This window comes from Juglans regia, chromosome 7, assembly GCF_001411555.2.
Source record: "Juglans regia cultivar Chandler chromosome 7, Walnut 2.0, whole genome shotgun sequence".
In the NCBI taxonomy this organism is placed as follows: Eukaryota; Viridiplantae; Streptophyta; class Magnoliopsida; order Fagales; family Juglandaceae; genus Juglans; species Juglans regia.
In genome coordinates this window covers 21,171,138-21,190,730 of record NC_049907.1, presented here as the reverse complement: position 1 = coordinate 21,190,730, position 19,593 = coordinate 21,171,138, and the positions used below count along the sequence as shown (strand labels likewise).

The following is a 19,593-nucleotide window of genomic DNA, read 5'->3' as shown; positions in this document are numbered from 1 at the left end:
GCTGAGAAAGGGAAGTTGCATGCCCAAAGATCTAAGGGCTATCCGACCCACAGTTGGAGGGTCAAAATCGCGGGTCACTCTATCTTCAAAGTTGGGTCATCTTCCAGTGTTGCAAAACGATCATCAGAGCCAACGTTACACTAGCCGGGGACTACATAGATACCACTAACGGAAGAAGGCGAGATGGTGGCTATTGTCTTGGCCCATAGACTAGCTGTGCCGGTGACCAAAACTAACAATGCCAAATTTCTTTTTCAAGCAGAAATGTTGCCTGGAAGCTTCAAATGGAGAACATGGTATCACCCCAAAAAGCTTTGTCTCTGGAAGTAGGCAATTTATTTAGCTTTGGGAAGGATCAAACAGAGGGTGGGGCATCTAAAGTGGGTAATACAGTGGAAAGGGAAATCGATAAAGCCATGGCCGTGTATGATTTGAATGGGGTTCGAGGGAGAGCAATGGCAAGAGTTGTGTTCTATATCGGATAGGGTGGTTGAGGTGCAAGCAAATCCTCTGGTCCGTGAGGAGGTATATTGGGAAGCACCAATGCCACTGAATTCTCTGCGCCCAAGAAGCAACATCTAGGTCTCTGATTAGGTCTTAAACAAAGCCAAGGAGATTCAACATTGTGTGGGGATACTGTGCGATAGTTTCGAGGACCAATTTGTAGTTCTCCTTGCAGCTACAGAGGCTGGACAGACTCTCTCTAGTTCACCAAGTGAGATCAATTCAGCAAAGAAGCGAGCTAGAGAATTAAAAAAGCTTAACTGGACAGTCAACGATGGAGTAGGAGAGGAGTTCTAACCATGGAAGATCGAAGAGAAGGGCAATGGATGTTGTTTTATGAAGTCGAAAATTGTTTCATGGAATGTGAGGGGGTTGAATGAAAAGGAAAAGTGTCTCAAAATTAGAAACCAATTACATAGTTGGAGAGTAGACATTGTTTGCTTGCAAGAAATTAAATATCTATCCCCTTAAGCACTATTAGGATTTTGTGGTGCTGCAATCAAGTAGTGTTGCATTATTTACCATCCAACAGAGCATCACGAGGCATCTTAGTGATGTGAGATAAAAGAGTGGTGAGAAAATTAGAAGATTGTATGGGGGATTATATGGTGGCTTGCTTGTACAAGAATGTTATGGATGGATATCAGTGGGCCTTCGTAGTTGTCTGTGGTCCTAACTTAGATCTTGCAAGAAGTGTATTATGGGACAAATTGGCTGGCCCAAGCAGCAAAGGGAATTTCCCTTGGTGTACCGGTGGCGATTTTAACGTTACTCGACTCCCGAGTGAACGGTCGAGTGCCTCTAGCTTCAATTCACCAATGGTAGATTTCTCTAACTTCATTTATGAACAAGATTTACTAGATATTCCTCTTTTAGATGGCACCTACACTTGGTCAAGCAACCGAGAACACACCTCTTGGTCAATGATTGATAGATTCCTAGTATCACCTGAATGGGAAGCACATTACCAAGAACTTATTCAAAAGAGACTCCCCAGGTTGTGCTCAGATCACTTCCCATCCTTCTTGATTATGGAGGTATTCATGGATGCCCAAGGTACTTCAAGTTTGAAAACACGTGGTTCAAATTAGATGAGTTCCTTGATCAAGTTCGGCAATGGTGGTCTTCTTATCAATTTTATGGCACTCCAAGTTACATCATGTCATGTAAATTGAAGTCTCTAAAGAAAGATTTGAAGGCTTGGAATGAGCAAGCTCTTGGTAATGAAGAAGCTCAAAAGTCTACTCTTTTTTAGGAACTCAAAGGATCGGAGGGAGCAAAAGGTATTATCTTAAACGATGAGGGCATGTAAAATTCAAGTGACTGCGGACCTCAAAAGGGTTTCTCTACTGGAAGAAATATCTTGGAGACAAAAGTCGAGAGCACTTTGGTTGAAGGAAGGGGATAAATGCACCAAGTTTTTCTACCGGGAGGGAGGTTAACTCGCATAGGAGGAACAATGCATAGAGATGTTGATGGTTGATGGAGCGGTTTCCTCCCACCAAACCAAACCGAGATCACGGATCACATTGTCAACTTTCGCAAGAGGTTGCTTTCAGAACAATTCTCTTGGAGACCAAGACTAGATGGGATTCACTTTGACGCTCTTGACTCACAAGAAGTAGGACAACTTGAGATGTAACACCCAGACCCAATCCAACTCAATTTTTTTTTTTTTTTTTATCCACTCCGCGCACGTCTTCCTCTTTTCTCTAGGGTTTCGTATCGCCTTTTTTTTTATATATAAATTTAAGCACTTATCATCTCATGCACGTACACCTCTATTTTCTCCTCATTTTGTTTTGTTTTGTTTCAAATATCTATTTATTCACACGGAAACTTCACAGTTCATCGCTTAGCCCCACAGTTTTCTCGTCGTGCACGGCTTTATCTAGTGCGTTTTACTCGTCCGTTTCTCCATGGCATGAGCATCCATATTTTTCCGCAATATTCACGGCAACAGTTGTGTAATAGTTATGCCTATATATACTCATGTTTAGCAGTTCATCAATTTGATAAACTAGGGTTGCCGCTTACACTTTTCTTTCCCCAACCTCTATGCTGCCGCTGCCTCCCGTTACTTGCTAGCACAGCCACTCCACAAGCAGCAACTCCTCTTTGCAAACAGCCCAGCCCGGTCCTCATCCACTCGAAAAACACAACGCCAATCTCACGGGAAGCCCCCTTTCGCAGCAACATCATTCTCATTGGAGTGGGCCCACCGTGAGCAAATCTTGCTCCGCCATACGCCACTGCCAATGCACCACCCACGTGAAACCGTAGCTTCCCTTGCTCAGCCATTGCGCAGCTCCTTAAACCATCTTGCATGACTGCACCACTGCAAATCTCCATCTGAAGCAACGCTGCAGTAGGAGCCACCCACTCGCACGACAATGCCACCACAAGCCTCCAGCCCCGTCCGTTGACCATACCCCTCAGCCATTCGACGCAGGAACGCAGCTTCACCAACGCCGAATGACCTCTGTTTTTGTTTCCAGAAACAGAGGAAGCCATAACTTGAGTCGCCACCTCCACATCTCGGGAGAGCCGTGACGCCACCGCCAGCAGCAGCAGTGTATGCCAAAGAACAAGTCTCCACAGTCGGAAGCCGTCCAGTTGTCACCTAGCACCACCTTTCACCGCCGACACGTTGCATGATACGTAAACCCCCTCTCCCTATATCTCGGTTTACTCCCTCTCTCCCTCACTATTGACTCTCTCTCTCTCTCTCTCTCTCTCTCAGTGTTTAGCCGCCAACTCGCCAACATAATCTCCGCAGCCTCCCAGTCCTCGCGTTGCTCCTCCACTCTCGGTGAGTATGGCGTCTCCGCTGCATGTGTTTGGTCTCAGTTTTTTTTTTTCGTTCCTTTTTGTGCTTGTTTCCCAAACAGCACAAACCTTTTTTTTTTCCAAAATGCCCCCATATCAGAATGGTTCAATGGGCATAAGTTTGTTTTTTTTTTTAAAAAAACTCGCTTGCATAGTTTTATTTGAGGTATAAAATATATATAGAAAATATTTATGTTTTCTTTAAGTAACTAGTTTAAATATTTTACTACCAATTTTCAGTTGAGAATAATAAGATGTTAATTTTTATCTTAAATACCTTAAGACTAATTAAGTCTATTTTAATTAAAAGACATTTTAGCTTTGTCTACTCTAATAGATTTTGATATAATTATGTTACCCAATTTTATAAATTGATCTCATTAGTAAATAAGTTAGATATTGTGTTTTGTTCGGACTGATTATTGGGACATTGATGAATTTAGAAAATGTGACGATATTTTAGGATTACGTGAAGTTAGGTTTTTGAAGAAACAAAATAGGTCATTTTAACATCTTAGGCTTAAATATTGAAATTTGTATTCGATTGGAAATCTATGAAAAATTGCATTATTATGTTATAGGTGACGCTTAATTATTGTTCGACATTTTTGAGAAAAAATTCTGAAAAAGCTAAAAAGTTCAGGTAAGCGGAGTTTCTATACTAGACTTTGCATTAAATAAAATGAATTGAGGTCCTATTTGGAAAATGTGCATGTTTTGCTATGAAAAGAAATCTGAAAACAACCTCAAAAATTTGTTCTGCATTACTCATGAGATTCTGTTTAAGAAAAAAGTATTTTCAATCATGACTGGTGTAGACATGAGCTTATTTTTGACATTATGTCTTTGAATTTTGAAAAAGAGCAAATATGAAATTTTGTGCATAAATTATGTTTTGTGATCTGATTTTGTTCTGTTCTTAAGATGTTATGTACTCTGTTATGATGTGGCACTTGAAAAACCTTTGACATGACTTTCTGATTTTGTTCTGACTCTGATTCTGATGTGGTGATTCTGATTCTATTTTGCTCTGATATGTGGCCCTATCATGGGATATAATAGTGACCTCTGGCCCTGTCACGGGATATAATAGTGACCTCTGGCCCTGTCACGGGATACAATAGTAACCTCTGGCACGCCACGAGATATAATAGTGATTTTTTGTTCTGAGTACAATCGCTTTGGTAACATGGTGATTTATGTTCTGTTTGCCTTTCCGCAGGATGCACATCCCTACCACGGGGGTTAAACATGATCTTTGTTCTGATATGATACTCTGATATGATATGATAAGACAAAGATGTTCAGTCATGTTGTGCCAAAAGAGTCTTTGAATATGAAAAGTTGGTTTCTGAATATAAAATGTTTGAAAAGTCGATCTGATTTTCTGATAATATGTATTTTTGAGATTTGCATATTGATACTAAAAAGTTTTGTTTCTGCATTTTGAACTCTGTGAAAATGCTCATATTTACACACTAGTATATGTCATCTGCTTACTGAGTTGTTGATAACTCACCCCTTATCTCCATATATTTTTCAGATGATTTTGAATAGTCCAGTTAAGGATCAGGATTATGGAGTATCGGTAAGATGATTGTTTAAGCATAGTGGATTACTCATAGAAGATTTATGAGAAGTAGTGAATTTTATTAAGAGATTTTGTAGTATTCTGATGACTTTATATTTTGGAGTCTATAAATATATTGATGAATTGTGAGTTTTAAGTTATAGGGAGTAACTCTTCGATTACTGCAGGACTTGGGCGTAACATGAGAGGCCTTTTAAAGAAACATAAATAAAAAAAGCATTAAGAAGCATGGCGAGTGACAAAGTTTCAAGTCCAGATGGATTTTCTATGGCTTTTTTCCAAACTTATTGGAAGTGATCAAAGAAGATATAATGGGGGTCTTTCCTGAATTTCATGAAAATGGTAGGTTTGAAAAGAGTCTCAATGCAACATTTGTTGCTTTCATTCCAAAAAACCCGGTGCTGTAGAGGTAAAAGAATATCACCATATTAGCTTGGTGAGCAGGATTTATAAGATCGTTTCGAAAGTCTTGGCGAATAGATTGAACATGGTGGTTGAGAAGTTAATACTAAAGCCTCAAAATGCCTTTGTCCAAGGTAAGCAAATCCTTGATTCAGTGCTTGATATGGAGAAGGCCTATGATCGAGGTAATTGAAGATTTTTGCTTTACATGTTTGAGAGATGTGACTTTTGTTCGAATGGTGTTCATGGATCAAACAATGTATCTCTACTTTTTGTTTTTTTGTCTTGGTGAATGGCATACCAAAGGGCTTTTTTAAAAGCTCATGGAGCTTGAGACAAGGTGATCCTCTTTATCTTCTACTTTTTATTTTTGTAAAGGAAGCTTTTAGCAACATGATTTTAGGGGTCGTAGAGGGTGGGTTCTTATTAGGGGTGCAACGGGTTTGGTTCAGTCTGGTTTTGTACATTTTTTAGAACCGAATTGATATCCACCGGTTTTGAAAATTTAAGAACCGATACCGGACCGATTCACTACCAAAACTTAAACTTCTAGTTTTTTTAGTTTCGGTCCGGTTTATTTTTCTAGTTTTACGGATTATCTTTGTTAGTTATAATATGATGTTTACATATATTAAACTATTAGTTTATTTATATTATAGTATAAGTACATTATTTTATAATAATTAACACATACTAGTATAGTATTGAATTTAGCTATAGTCTATATAAGTTCTAGATTTTTTATATGAGTATATATGATCAAATGTGTAAAAATGTATTTAAAAATATATATATAATAAAATTTATTATACCAAAAATGCATTTATCATTGATATATATATGTATCAAAAGTGAGTTTATATTAGTAACTTAATATTAATGTTTATGTTTAAGATTAAAATTTTATGTTATATTAATTAGCAATTTAACATATAATATATATAATATAATATAATATAAAAAGTTATAAATATATATACCGGTCCGGTTTGGTTTAAACCAATTTTCAAAATATGAAAAGTGGTACCGCATCGGTTTAGGACCAGTTTTGATTCTTAAGAACCGGTCCAGTCCAGGTCAACCGATGTTTTGGTTTTTTTACACCCCTAGTTCTTATCCAGGCAAATATTGGCTCACTTAACATATCTTATCTATTATTTGTCGATGATACCCTAATCTTATGCGGGGCCAACCATGATCAAATTCGAGCTTTGAGGGCACTCCTTTTATGCTTTGAAGCTGCTTCGGCGTTGAAGGTGAACTTGGCTAAATAAAAAATAGTCTTAGTAGGGGATGTTCCGAATGTGGAGAGAATGGCTAACATTTTGGAATACAAGATATCTATGAAATATTTGGGCCTTCCATTGGATGCCTTGTTCAAATCGAAACCTATTTGGGATGACAATAATAGTGTATACACACATGCACAAGTATTCCTACAACTATAATTGCTAATAGAACATGAGACTCAAAATATTAGCTCTAAGAACCTGGATGGTCCAATGTGTTATTCATGTCAATTTATTGTAAGCACAGTGAAATAAACAAAGCCTTACCAGCTCAAGAAGAAAATGTGAATCCTGTGAGTATAACTCATGTGAAAGACAGTGAAGTGCTCTCCCTAGGCGAGCATGCTGCTTCTTCAACATGCTACTTTCAATGCTAGAAAGACTTGGATCCAGACCAAATTCATCCTGCCTGATAGATTCAATGACCAGGGATGCATTCTTATGTTCATCAAGTTCAGACAAACGTTGTGTGGGACCATGGCCAATTCCATCAAAAACTTCTAATCCAGCAACTGATTGACAAACTCCAGTACATTGTTCTTTATGCCCATCTACCACAGCAGATACATTTGTATTTACTTCAGAAGTGGAAGGCTTGTCCAACACATCTTGCGTAGTTTTTGAGCTGAGGCTTTTCTCAGGCACAACAACGTTCAAGCATAAAGTTTCATGTGGATACAAATCACTAGCATCAGTGGAACAAAATGCATGGTAATCATCAATCCACTCTACAATACCAAGAGAAAGTCCTACTTCATGAAGCATGAGACGCTGCTCTGTTTGGTTGCATTCAGACAAAACGGCTGAAGCAGCATCTTTGATAAGAGATCGCATTCCCAAAAGTAATATATCAGCAGCAAAACCACGAAACTCTGGGGGTAAATAGCCAAGACAGTCAAGAACAAATCTGGATATAACGGGCACTGCTTTATTCATTTTTTCAAAATTTATGAGTAGTTCATTACTCAAGTTACTAGTAGCAGTTTTAACAACCATTCTCCGTCTTGTGAATCCTTGCATCAAAGAGTTCTGAGCCTCGTTTACTTCCATATTCTCCAATAAATTCTTCATAATAACTTCAAATGCATGGCGTGTATGACACTTTAAAAGAGACATGGGAACATATTTTTCACCCCCAAATAAAGAGAACAGAGATAAAAGCTGCACTGCTGTTTGTAAAGGGGATCTTTCAAGTGCAGCTTCCAAGAATGAATCCACAGTAGCTGAATGATCCAAGCGGATAACCTTTCCTTCTTTAGTCACTAAACATAATAACTTCTGCATGTTGACTTCATTCAACAACCATGTTACAAGAGGACCAAGCGAAGGAGCAAATATCATGTCCCAATGTGTCCATAAGTTTAAATCTGACAACAACGGTGCCCTACATAAAAGCTCAATAGCATCCTTGGATGTAACAGAATTAAGGGCTCCAGCATTTTGGCTGATGTCAATTTTCACCTCGGTGGTTTCCAATAGATCATTTTCATGATGGGCTAGCAAGTCTCCATCATGACTCATTCCAAATAATGTTACAGAAAATAGGACAGCTTTTGAGATTACATTGCTCTCACGCTTCCCCACAATATCTAGAAAATCAGCAACAGAACCTTTTTCAGAAATTTTGAAACCAATCAATGGGAATTGCCTCATTAGCAATGAAGAAATCATCTGTTTGGTAACTTGTTTATCTCCCCATAAGCCATTCAAAGCTTGTGCTACTAAAACAACCAATTGATTCTGGAGCATGCAAACCTCCAAAGGAGAATTTTCATACACATCACCTATTAAGAAATTGTACATCTGATCAGGTAGCAGAGAGGCATGTTTTTCAAGGAACATTAAAAAATCCCCATAACCAAGGGACTTGAACGTCTTGGCACAAAATTGCTCTGCCAGCCAAAACTCACAGTTATAAAGCTTCCTCAAGAGGATGATTCTTCTTTCAAGGAGTGGCATACCATAACTGTTGACGTCATTGAGGTCAAAATACGTTGCTACTTTTCTGATAATGTCTTGAACAGAAACACCTGTGAAGTAATAACACATAATAATAATGTATAACAAGTGAACGGGGGATAATACTAGGAATGCTGGGGAATTGAGGTAAGGGAACCCCAAAATTTCACAAAATGTTGAAGTATTCCCAAATTCAAATAATACCAAATTATGGTCACCCAGAAAAATGAAAATAGGCTTTTTTGATAGTGGATATCGAAGTTCAACATAATCTTCCTAAAACTTCAATGCATGTATATACATTAGTGGTACTCATAAAAAAAAAAAAAAAATGTATATACATTAGTGGTATGGTGACAAGAGTCTAATGACCTGAATTCTATGCCTTTCAATAAAATTCAAAATACAAGATAATGAAAAATTAGTGCTGTAACGATCTGAGGAACACTCAAACCACATCTGGGTTATGACTATGTTTTATATTAATAAAATGAATAAAATAAATTCAAACAAAATACAATACAATACAAAGTCAGATATAGAAGGGTTTCAGCGGGGTTGAAAATAAAGTTTAGGTCAAGAACATGGGGCAGTATGGAGTGTGCCGGAATGCTTCCAATGATATTATTAGAAGCGGCCCATTTTATTACATTGTAAGCAATGAAATTTTCACTTTGTGAATTTTTGTGACCTAGTAAATGTTACAATTTGAAGCTCCTTGGAATCATTGTAAGAGAATTTCTCATTCTCAGGCAGCGTGGGATCTCATTCACTGCACCCATACACTCAATCTAGGTATTGCAAGCATAGTTTAAAGGATCCTAATATTTTACTCCGTTTTTTCGCGCAACAATTTTGAAAAAATTGTTAATTTTTGGTGCATTTACAGTCCATTTAGCAATTAAAACAATTAGCCCCCCCCCCCCCCCAAAAAAAAAAAAAAAAAAAAAGGACAAAAAATTAGAAAATGAAGAAAAATAGGGGACCATAGTTGAACTATTATACAAAAAAAGTCCATTTTTAAGAGCAAGCACTACTCACTGTGTATAAGCTCCACTTCATTCTCAGCAATGACTGGTGCATCCTTAACACTGGGATCAACATCTGTGATCTCATGTTCAGAAGATTTTTCGATAAATATGTTTGTTAATTCCTTCTCACTTGCAGCTTCGCGTGTATCATATATGATGTCCCACATTCCAGATTTGATTGATGAGATCTGAAATATGGAAAATACAGCGTAACCATAAATGGGATCTCATATGGAAGCATCTAGGGTCATAATATGCGATGTTATATAAAGTATTGAGCATCACATAGGTGAGTCAGTAAATGTATGCCAACAAAGAGCAATGCAAAATGAGGAGATCCCAACAAACAGAGGATAAATTAAGTTACAGCACCTACTCCATCTGGAGAAGTCAAACAATTAATACAGATGTCATTAACAACACACACTCTTGTATATGTCCCACATACTTGGGCTTATGCCTAATATTATGATTAACAAAATTTTGTTTACTAATAAAAAAAAGTATACAAGTCATAGACAATAAAACATGGCCACTTACAAGCAATCAAGTTTATGGGCAGAGCAACCTAAAGCTTATGAAAGGCTGTAAAGATGCAAAGTTTGATGGGGCTTGGAGAGGTTGGTACTAGAAAGAATCACAACGGGTGGAGACTTGGAGTTGTGGAAGCATATAAGAAAAGGGTGGAGGGTTATCTCTAGACACACTCAACTTGAGGTGGGTGATGGGTCCAGAATCACATTTTAGCATGACTTATGGTGTGGAGATAGGATACTCAAGAAAGCCTTTCCAGAAATGTATGGGATCGCAGTACAAAAAGCCTCAGTAGCTGATCTTTTGGAAATTTCTAGTTGCTCTATTCAATGGTATATCAATTTTTTTAGAACAGCACAAGATTAGGAAGTTGATGCCTTTTTCAGAGTTTTCTGATCTATTTACTCTACAAGAGTGAGAATTGGAGATGGAGATAAATGCCCTTTGGTGCCCTTATAACAAAGGGAAGTTCTCTGTTTGTTCATTTTATCAGGTCCTCACAATCGAAGAGACTAACCCATTTTCTTAGAAAAATATTTGGAGGATAATGGCGCCTCTAAAAGCTCCTTTTTTGGATAAACTGCTACCTTAGGGATGATTTTTACGTAAGAGAACCAAAGGAAATGCTGGGTCATTATGGTGGAACTAGTGTTGTATGTACAAAAATAGAGGGAAAACCATAGATCATCTACCACAACACTACGAGGTAGCCAGAACCGTATGGAATGATTAATTTGATAGAAAGGGATTAGTAGGGGTGATGCCTAGAAAATTGGTTGACTTTCTAGCTAACTGAAGAGGCGTACATGCAATCTACAAACTGAAGCAATATGTAAGACAGCTCCCATTTTTCTATGTGGTGCATTTGGAGGGAATTGAAAGATAGAAATTTCAAAGATTATGAGTGGATACTGGAAGAGCTTAAAGTAAACTTTAACACTTTGTTCCTGTAGGCAAGTGCCATAGATTTAGACAGACAAAGTGTTCATGATTTCCTTATAGTGGTTGTTGATCTTCTCAGGTGTATTTTTTGTATACGTCCGTGTGCATGGGCTACATAATGCTTTCATTAATAAAATTCTTGATTGCTTATCAAAAACAATATGGTTGAATTATGGTAACTTGTTAATGAAAAAAATCATGGTCAGCTGGTGCGCTTTTGGGTGGAATCAAAGGCTTTTGAGCTTTTGCCAGAAACATGGAGGTCTTCCTTAAAAATTGTGGAGAGGAGTAGAAGGGTTTGGAGATTTGTAGTGATGGGTCGTAGTGGTATAGAATGGCTGATGGCTACGCTGGAACCAATATTACAAGCGGGGAGAAATTTGGATTTCACAAAACACTTGCGCGAAGGAAACAGAACATTCATGGCTCAACGATGCTCCAACAAGCATGGTAGGCTTCTAACGGTCACCGAATACGGTGGAGGAGGCCGGCGGAGTGTTGTAGTCATTCCTAAAGGGTATGAAGGTCTAGGTTGGGAGAAATTTGCTGCGAAATTACGAAGAGCTGTCGATATGCTTTTTGCTGATGGGTCAAAGAAGGAAAACCAAAAGAAGAATGAGAACATCAACTTGTAGGTGAATCATAAAGACCCAAGTACATCCACAGTGGCGAGGCGATCATATGCGGCAGCTCTAAAGACCGGTCATGCTTCGGGGGTTCATAGTGAGGGGATTGATGAAAGTAGTTTGCAAATCACGCCTCAAAACTAGCTTGTCGCAATGCATAATTGTTTAAAGGAGATGGAAACCCAACTTGTTGAATTGAAGGCTACGAAAGCTTTTTTGTCTACGAAAATAGACCTGCTTTCAGTTGGAGGCAACAGGGTTGTAAGGAACAAGACCAAGTTAAGCCCAAATCCTTTAAACTCATATAAAGAAAAACGGAAAATCGGATTCAGCCCTGTTCCTATACCCAGATCCAGAAGAGTATGGCGGGTCAAAAGGAAGTTTGGGTTATTTGAAGTGGGTTTTACGTCGGGTATCAGCATAGAGACATCTACAATGGAATGTCATTCGCCTCAGGTGACTTCTGTACCCGAAGAAACTATGGCTCCCTCGTCGGAGTTGAAAGAAAATGGTGTCATAACATTGGTAAAGGGACCCGCTGAAGTTGCACATAAAGGGTCACAAGAGGAGAAGGAACTTGATGTCATACCATTGGAGAGAACCAATGGAGTTGTTGAGGAGGTACGGGATTTGAATATGGATTTGGCGTTGGTGCCTTGTGTAAAGGAATGCCTAGAGTCAAGAGTGCAGTTGGATATTGTGGCTCCCCTGGTCTCTCTTCCTCCGATAGCGGATTGGATTCTACCTAAAGTTAACGAGATTCAGCAGTTCGTGAAAATTTCACATGAAAGATGTGAAGACCAATTTAAAGAACTAATTACTACGATCGAGGCAAGCCACGCGCTTGAAACCAAATCAAGCCACGCGCTTAAAGAACTAATTACTACGATCGTGACATGGCATGCCACGTGTCAGAATTAATAAAAACTCTTAAAATATATAAACGAGATTAAACAACAAAACAAATTATAGAAAACTGAAAAAAAATACTTAAATTAAAAATAAAACAAAAGATTGAAAAATTGAAATAAAAAACTGAAAAACAATTTCTTAAAATTAAAAAATTATAAATAATTTTTTTTTTTTAAAGAAGCAGCATCCTTGTCTTCGAGGGCAGCATACCGAGATGGCACCTAGGTTAGAAACCCAGGTGCACCGCCTGGGTTACCAACCAAGGCAGCCTGGGTCTGCCAAGGATGGCTGCAGCCAACCCTGGTTTTTGTTTTTTGCTTTCAATTTTTTTTTTCTATTTTAGGTTTTTAATTGTTTTTTAAGTTTTTATATAATCTTTAAGCTTCTAAAACTTTTTGTCATATGGCATGCCACCTGTCTACACATGGTAGACACAGGGCATGCCAAGCCAGATTTTTCCTGATTTCTAAGGGAAATCTGACAAAAGGTCTTAATTGAAAAAAATATCAAATCTGAGGATCAAAATTTATAAAATTTTAAACCGGAGGAACAAACAGATAAGAGTGTAAGACTCAGGAACGGATTAAGCATTTGATCAAAAAATAATTAACAATCTTAAAGGAAGTTGTGCGAGGAGGAAATAAAAAGAGAAAAGAATTGACAGACAAATACTTGTGTTCTTTTCCTCTTTCTCCAAGAAGAAAGAAGGGAAATATATGTAAAACATAGAAAATGATATATCTTCAATCAAGGCATGTTCCAGCAATAATCTTCATAACGGGAATTTTACCAACAACTAACTAAAGGACTCAAGAAATAATATAGAAAGTACTGCACCAGGGCCTTTATTTTTTTATAGGTAGACAAGATTTTGTTGATCATAAGAATTGGCGAGAGCAGGACTTTAATATGTCAAGTAATATTAGAGATAAAGAAGTAAAGATAGAAATCGACTGCAGTGCACAATCCTGCATTTATCATCAAAATCAAGCGTCATTTCCCCATATCCAACTAATTCCAGTACCTCAAAGTAGCAAAAGGATGTGAGATAGAATTCCTTCTTCATTATTATTACTTTTATGAAGATATGAAAGATTACACCCTAGAAATGAGTATAGAAGTGGTTTAAAAAACATTGATCTAACAAAATTCCAATTAATTGGTAATATTGAGATTTTATTATCTAGTTAAATTACATTATCAAAGTATGGTGTTAAAACTCAACACGTTTGACTTACTGCAACATTTAGTAATCCAGCACAGGGGAAGGATGAAAACATTGATTCAATTTGCTTTATTCGTTTCTCTTTCCTTTTTCCTGGAGCTTTTTTGTCATAAAATTCAAGCATCCTCTTGAAAACCTGCAAGTATTGTTAAGAAAGTAAGATAAGTTGTACTGATAATCAAGAAAAAAGACAAAAATCGGGAGACGTCTACTGAGAATTACATGCCATTTTTGTAAGCAAACTAGCAACAATCAAAAAGATCACTCTTGTTTAGAAACATATCCTTAGCACAAGAAATAGATGTAGAGACATGATTATTATAGAAGATGGAGGCATGGTTTAAAATGAAAGTGCAAATTCTTCAATCTTTTAATTTCCTTTTTCCTTTTCTTGTACTATACAAAAATTGAAAATTAAGGATATAAGGGAAAGGAAAGAGAAACTTAGTTTTTCTCTTAGTTTAAAAAAAATAGAGAGAGAGAGAGAGAGAGACTCAATATTCAAACTATCACTTCCTAGCTGTCGCATATATTCCTAAGTTTCTACAAAGTAAAAACATTACAGTCCAAACACTTCAGAGACCTGATACAATCACAAAAGATATGGCACAGTAAAAAAAAGAAAACTGTTCAACTCCATAATACCAGTCTTAATTCATGTAGTATAAGAAGTAAGATTTCTTGGCAAGCGTTTCCTTTTTCTCTTGATTATTTGTCTTTCTGATAATTAAGAGAAATTCTAATAACAGAACCTCAAAATACAAGCCAAAATATAGAGCAGTAGAATCTAAAATAAACAAAAAAAGAAGACTTCCATAAATCCTTCATTTACTCCTACATCTTTTGAAAAATAGGATTTAAGTGATTCCAAATTAAGCTCAACCCAATTGGAGTACACACACACACACATATATTGCATTATCAACAATGAAAACTATTGAAATTCCCAGCCAATCCAACTGAGCGAAATCCTGTACTAAAAATCCAAAAGATCATGCAATATATGATATAAAAAAAGGTTTCAAACTTTAGAAGTATTGTGAACTCGTTCCAAAGAATTCCACTTATAAGCATATTCTGAAAAATAAATCATATAAAGCAAAACTAAACTTCAACACTTAGATAAATAATAGGAAGCTGGCGAAAGATGAAAAATATAATCTGTAACAAGAGGATGAACATACCTCAGGCACTGTATGCTCCTGACACGCCTTGTTCCAGGTTGCTATGAACGACCTCATAGAGTTAGTGTTCTTTTTTGATAAGCGTGTCCTCTTACATAAGCGTGTCCTCTTAGAGTCATTTGCAATCGCAAGATCAGCTTCATTCACATTGCCATCCTCCTCAGTCTTGTTGTAATATTTTACTGCATGAAAATCTATATCTATATTTTGGTCATAACTTCTAACAGTTTGTGTAGAATTGCCAATCCTTTCATCATAAGAAGTACAATCATCACTGTTTTCATCATCTGAGCTTGATGAAACGAATGATCTTTTGTCTCCTCCACATAAATCCGTCTTTTCTGATAAAAATGATTCAATACTTTGTGTAGAATTGGAAGGTTTATTCAGCTGCTTCTTCAGTGATGACAAAGGAGGATGTTTCCTGCATTTCTTATCAGATTCTGATTTCAATGCCTCCACAGATTTTTTTACTGTGGCATTCTCTGAGTACCCCGCTTTTCGAATAGCAGAAATATGCATCCTATGATCATCAATCAATTGAAAAACAATCTTATGTCACTTTGCATGTATAAGAGCCAATGGGCAAATCAGTAGTTATGAGTACAAAGTGCCACTACATTGCATTGGCCCTCAAGGGGGCTAAAATCACGAAATAAAAAAAATGACACTTTGATCCACTGCCATAGACAAAGTCTTAAGGCAGCATCAAAAAGCATGTTTAACTGGTTTTAAAACCTAGATGTTAACAATCAACATTACAGAAAATAAGACAATAGAGAGGAGATGTAGTCGAAAGTGGATGCAGTATCTATTCAAATCTTGACTACAAATGGTGAAAATCAATAAGGATTAATCCAATCAGCCAAAGTTTGGAATACTTAACAGGTGAACACAATCAACAAGTATGATGAACAGTACAAACAAAAAACGAATAAAGGAAAAAACTTGTCTTTCCCTCTAAAAAACATAAAGAAAGCGAAGTCGGAATTCTCTTTAAGAGGCCGAAGGGAAACAAACAAAAACCAAAAAAAAAAAAAAAAAAAAGGGCAACCTCTATGCACCAAATCTTCATAAGAAAAGAGCTTCCCTAAGAAAAGGCACCAGTTTTTAAGGATACTTTTTTTTATAAGTAAACAATAATTTTATTAATAAGATGAGGCATAGCCTTCCAAATTCGAAAAAATCCCAAGAGTGAGACAGATGCAAGTCCAACTACTTGTGCCGTGGCCCTACGAGGGGAGAGAGAGAGAGAGTCACCTTGAATGCCCAAGATTTATACACAAGACTTTATACAAGGTGCTCATATAAGCACTACAGGCAAATGCCTCAGTAAAAATACCTAGAATCGGGGTTCAAAGGGCCTTGGTCACACCTTACCTCGCTGAAGCGCCTATGTGAGTGTCTAGCTTGCCTTTAATAACACTAACATGTACTACTACTCTTCATTATTATCCTCAGAAAGCAACAAAAGAAACAAGTCATTATTTGGAACCCTTTAGAAAGGGGAAGTCTAATGGAAAAGCAGTATTGCCAACATTTTAAAGAAATGATAAAGCAACGAAAGAAGGCCAACAATACTGTCCCAAATGTTCCTCGGCATACACAAATAATTTAAGGTTAGCATGGGGTCCAAAGGAAAAACTTATCGTACAAGCACAGTTTAAGAAACTTCATTCTGGTACTGATCCAAACTATGGCATTTAGAGTGCACTAATTGATGAGCTTTTGAAACATGTGATGGAACCCTGAACCATGCAACACTAAAATGCACCACAATATTCCTAAGCTGAATTTCAATAGAAATGGCAATACCGTAATTTGGGCTAGAGAGATCTGGTGCGCATAACAATATTGTCTAAAAGAAACAATTGCACAAGCAAAGGCAAAATTGGTTGAGTCAATATAAATGATCTATGAGATCAATTGTAAACTTCAAGTACCATATAAATCTCGACAAAGATAGAAAATACATCAGTTCATTATAGAAAGTGCATGCATTGTCGTGTGAGTTTATGTCCATAAATTAACATGGGTCTTCAGCTTCCTAGACATTCTTTTTAATGAAAGTACAATGCTATTTTATTAAAAAGTAGGAATAGAATATCACATACATCAAGCTCTGAATTCGTATGCCAAGCTTTTCCTTGCTCTCAACTGATTTCTTCTTAGCAATGAAATCCAAAAACCCTTCAGCACTAATATCTTTATACTTCTTCTTATGAGAAAACTTCCAAAGGAAAGAAATTATCTCTTCACTAGTGATTTTAAAGACTTCTGTTACATCAGAGTTCACTGAGAAATAATGCAAGATAAGTGGGTGTCGTAGCAAAGGGCCCAACTCCAGCTCTTCAAACTTCTCTACACCCTCGTTCTCGCAGATTGCAACTTCCAAATCATACAATGAAGTAATTTTTCAAACCCCAATAAAGCAATGCATAAATGCATTTATCTACAAGACCACAAAAAATATAAGGATTTTATGGATGCTCACTGCATGAAAAATTAAACAAAAATTAAGGGAATATCCTACCCACCATGTTGATCATTAAGGAAATGGGGTAAATGAACTGCTTGTAAGTTTTCTCTTAGTTTTCACGCAGACTCAGAATCAACTAAACTAAGCACACCAATTAATAGAGTAGTCCTAGAGCTCCCCATAAAAGCAAAAATGAATTTCCCAATAGTTTTGATCTCCCGTATCCATGCTCCTTTTAGGTTGACTGAGAAACGGCCTCTCTTTGGGGACAGCAATATGTGGCGTCTTATTATTGATAAACAAAATTTTATTGAACATGAAATAGACAAAGATCCGAGTATACTAGACAAAGGCCCGAGTATAGTACTTGTATATACATTCTTTATCTGAATGTAAAAATGAATCATTTCTTGTTGTGGCCTACTTGGGGAGAGCAATATACGACACCAACCATATATGATATTTGTCAATTCTACTTCCCTCCTTCCGCTCTCTAGTACTTGCTTCTTTGCCTATGCACGTAAAAATCCACACTTCTTTAGGTAAAAGGAAAAAGGAAAGAAAGCTTAGACAACCGACAACCCACCCCAAAGAAGCTCAGCCCCCTCTATAGTTTTTCTCTCCACTTCTCTCTAGGTTTTAAAAAAATAAATAAATAAATAAATAAAAAACCTCAGCCGACCCTTTCCATCGGAGGGGGAGGGAGGAGCTTCCTACGGTCTCCCCTCTACTTACTCTCTTCTCCATCACCATAGTTTTAAGTGTTTTCCATTTATCTTTTTTCTTCCACTAGATCGAAAAATATTTGTTATATTGCCTTCCGGACACCGAACCACCACACACACGAGACCATCATGCTTGACAGTCATTGAACTTTTAGAACCCAATGGAAGCACAGCTAAACGAACTGCGTGTGGAACACACGTCTCCAAGGCCTTATGTTTTTTCCACGAGCCAAAACAAATTATGGCAGCTAGCCGCCATGTGTTGTACGGTTGGAATCGTCACTTCCAAAATTTTCAAACCTAGGTCATCTTGCACCACCATTATCGGCATGTGTGCCCCACAAGCCCAAGCCATCACCGCCGCATATACCTCCAATGAGCCGCCATTGCCGATCTAGATTCTTTCGATTCTAGATGTCTAACTATATTTTAATTTTCCCTAATCGAGGATCCAAAGGAAAAGGATACGGAGATTTCCTTCGAAAACTTAATAATAATTTACAACAATGCCTCTTTTCGAATGAGGAATACAATTGCATTCGAATCCACCAGTTGGATTATAAAACCATAGCTGTCATTTCCTTGGCTTGGCTAAGGAACATGGCTCGGGTCTAATTTAATGGACCTATTAACTTGTTTGTTCTAGTAAGGGATGTAAAACAAAAATCAGTGAACCGGTCAATCAGACCGGACCGGATTGAACCAGTGGGTTTTTTTAAAATAGGGCGATCTGGTGCCAATTTTACTTTTCTTAAAACCGGTCAAAATCGGTCCAATTCCAATTTTTCTTTTTTTAAAATCGGACCGAACTGAACCAAACTGGACCGGTTCATATATATATTATAATTTTTTATATTGTATATAATTTTTATATATAATATATAATTATATATAAAATAGTTTTGTATTATATGATAAATTATTGATTAATATAATATTAAATTTTAAAATCTTATATCACTATAGTCTATTGTCTTAATAGTTATACTAATACTAAATCACTATATATTATAATATACTACAATATATTATCACAATCGTATTATATACTTATACTATTATATATATATATATATATTATATAATATAGTATATTAAAACTGAAAAACTGGACCGGAACCGATAAAATCGAAAGTATCGGTTTAGGGGGATAATAGGTACGGAATCGGTTCTTGAAAATGCAAAACCGGTGCATACCGGTTCGGTTCTAAATTTTTTCCAAAACCGGACCAAACCAGACTGATTACACCCCTAATTCTGATTGTATGCTAATAGAGCACAAAATGACTCAACATCCAAAGAAGCTTCTACAACAAACTCTCAACAGAATTGCATAGGAGATGTGTTGGAATAAAGTAGAA

At 36.9% G+C, this 19,593-nt stretch overlaps 1 pseudogene; it reads right to left on the bottom strand.

Annotated features, from left to right (window-relative positions):
• The window catches only part of LOC109003407, a 48,581-nt pseudogene that overhangs the window by 14,579 nt on the left and 14,409 nt on the right, over positions 1-19,593 (bottom strand).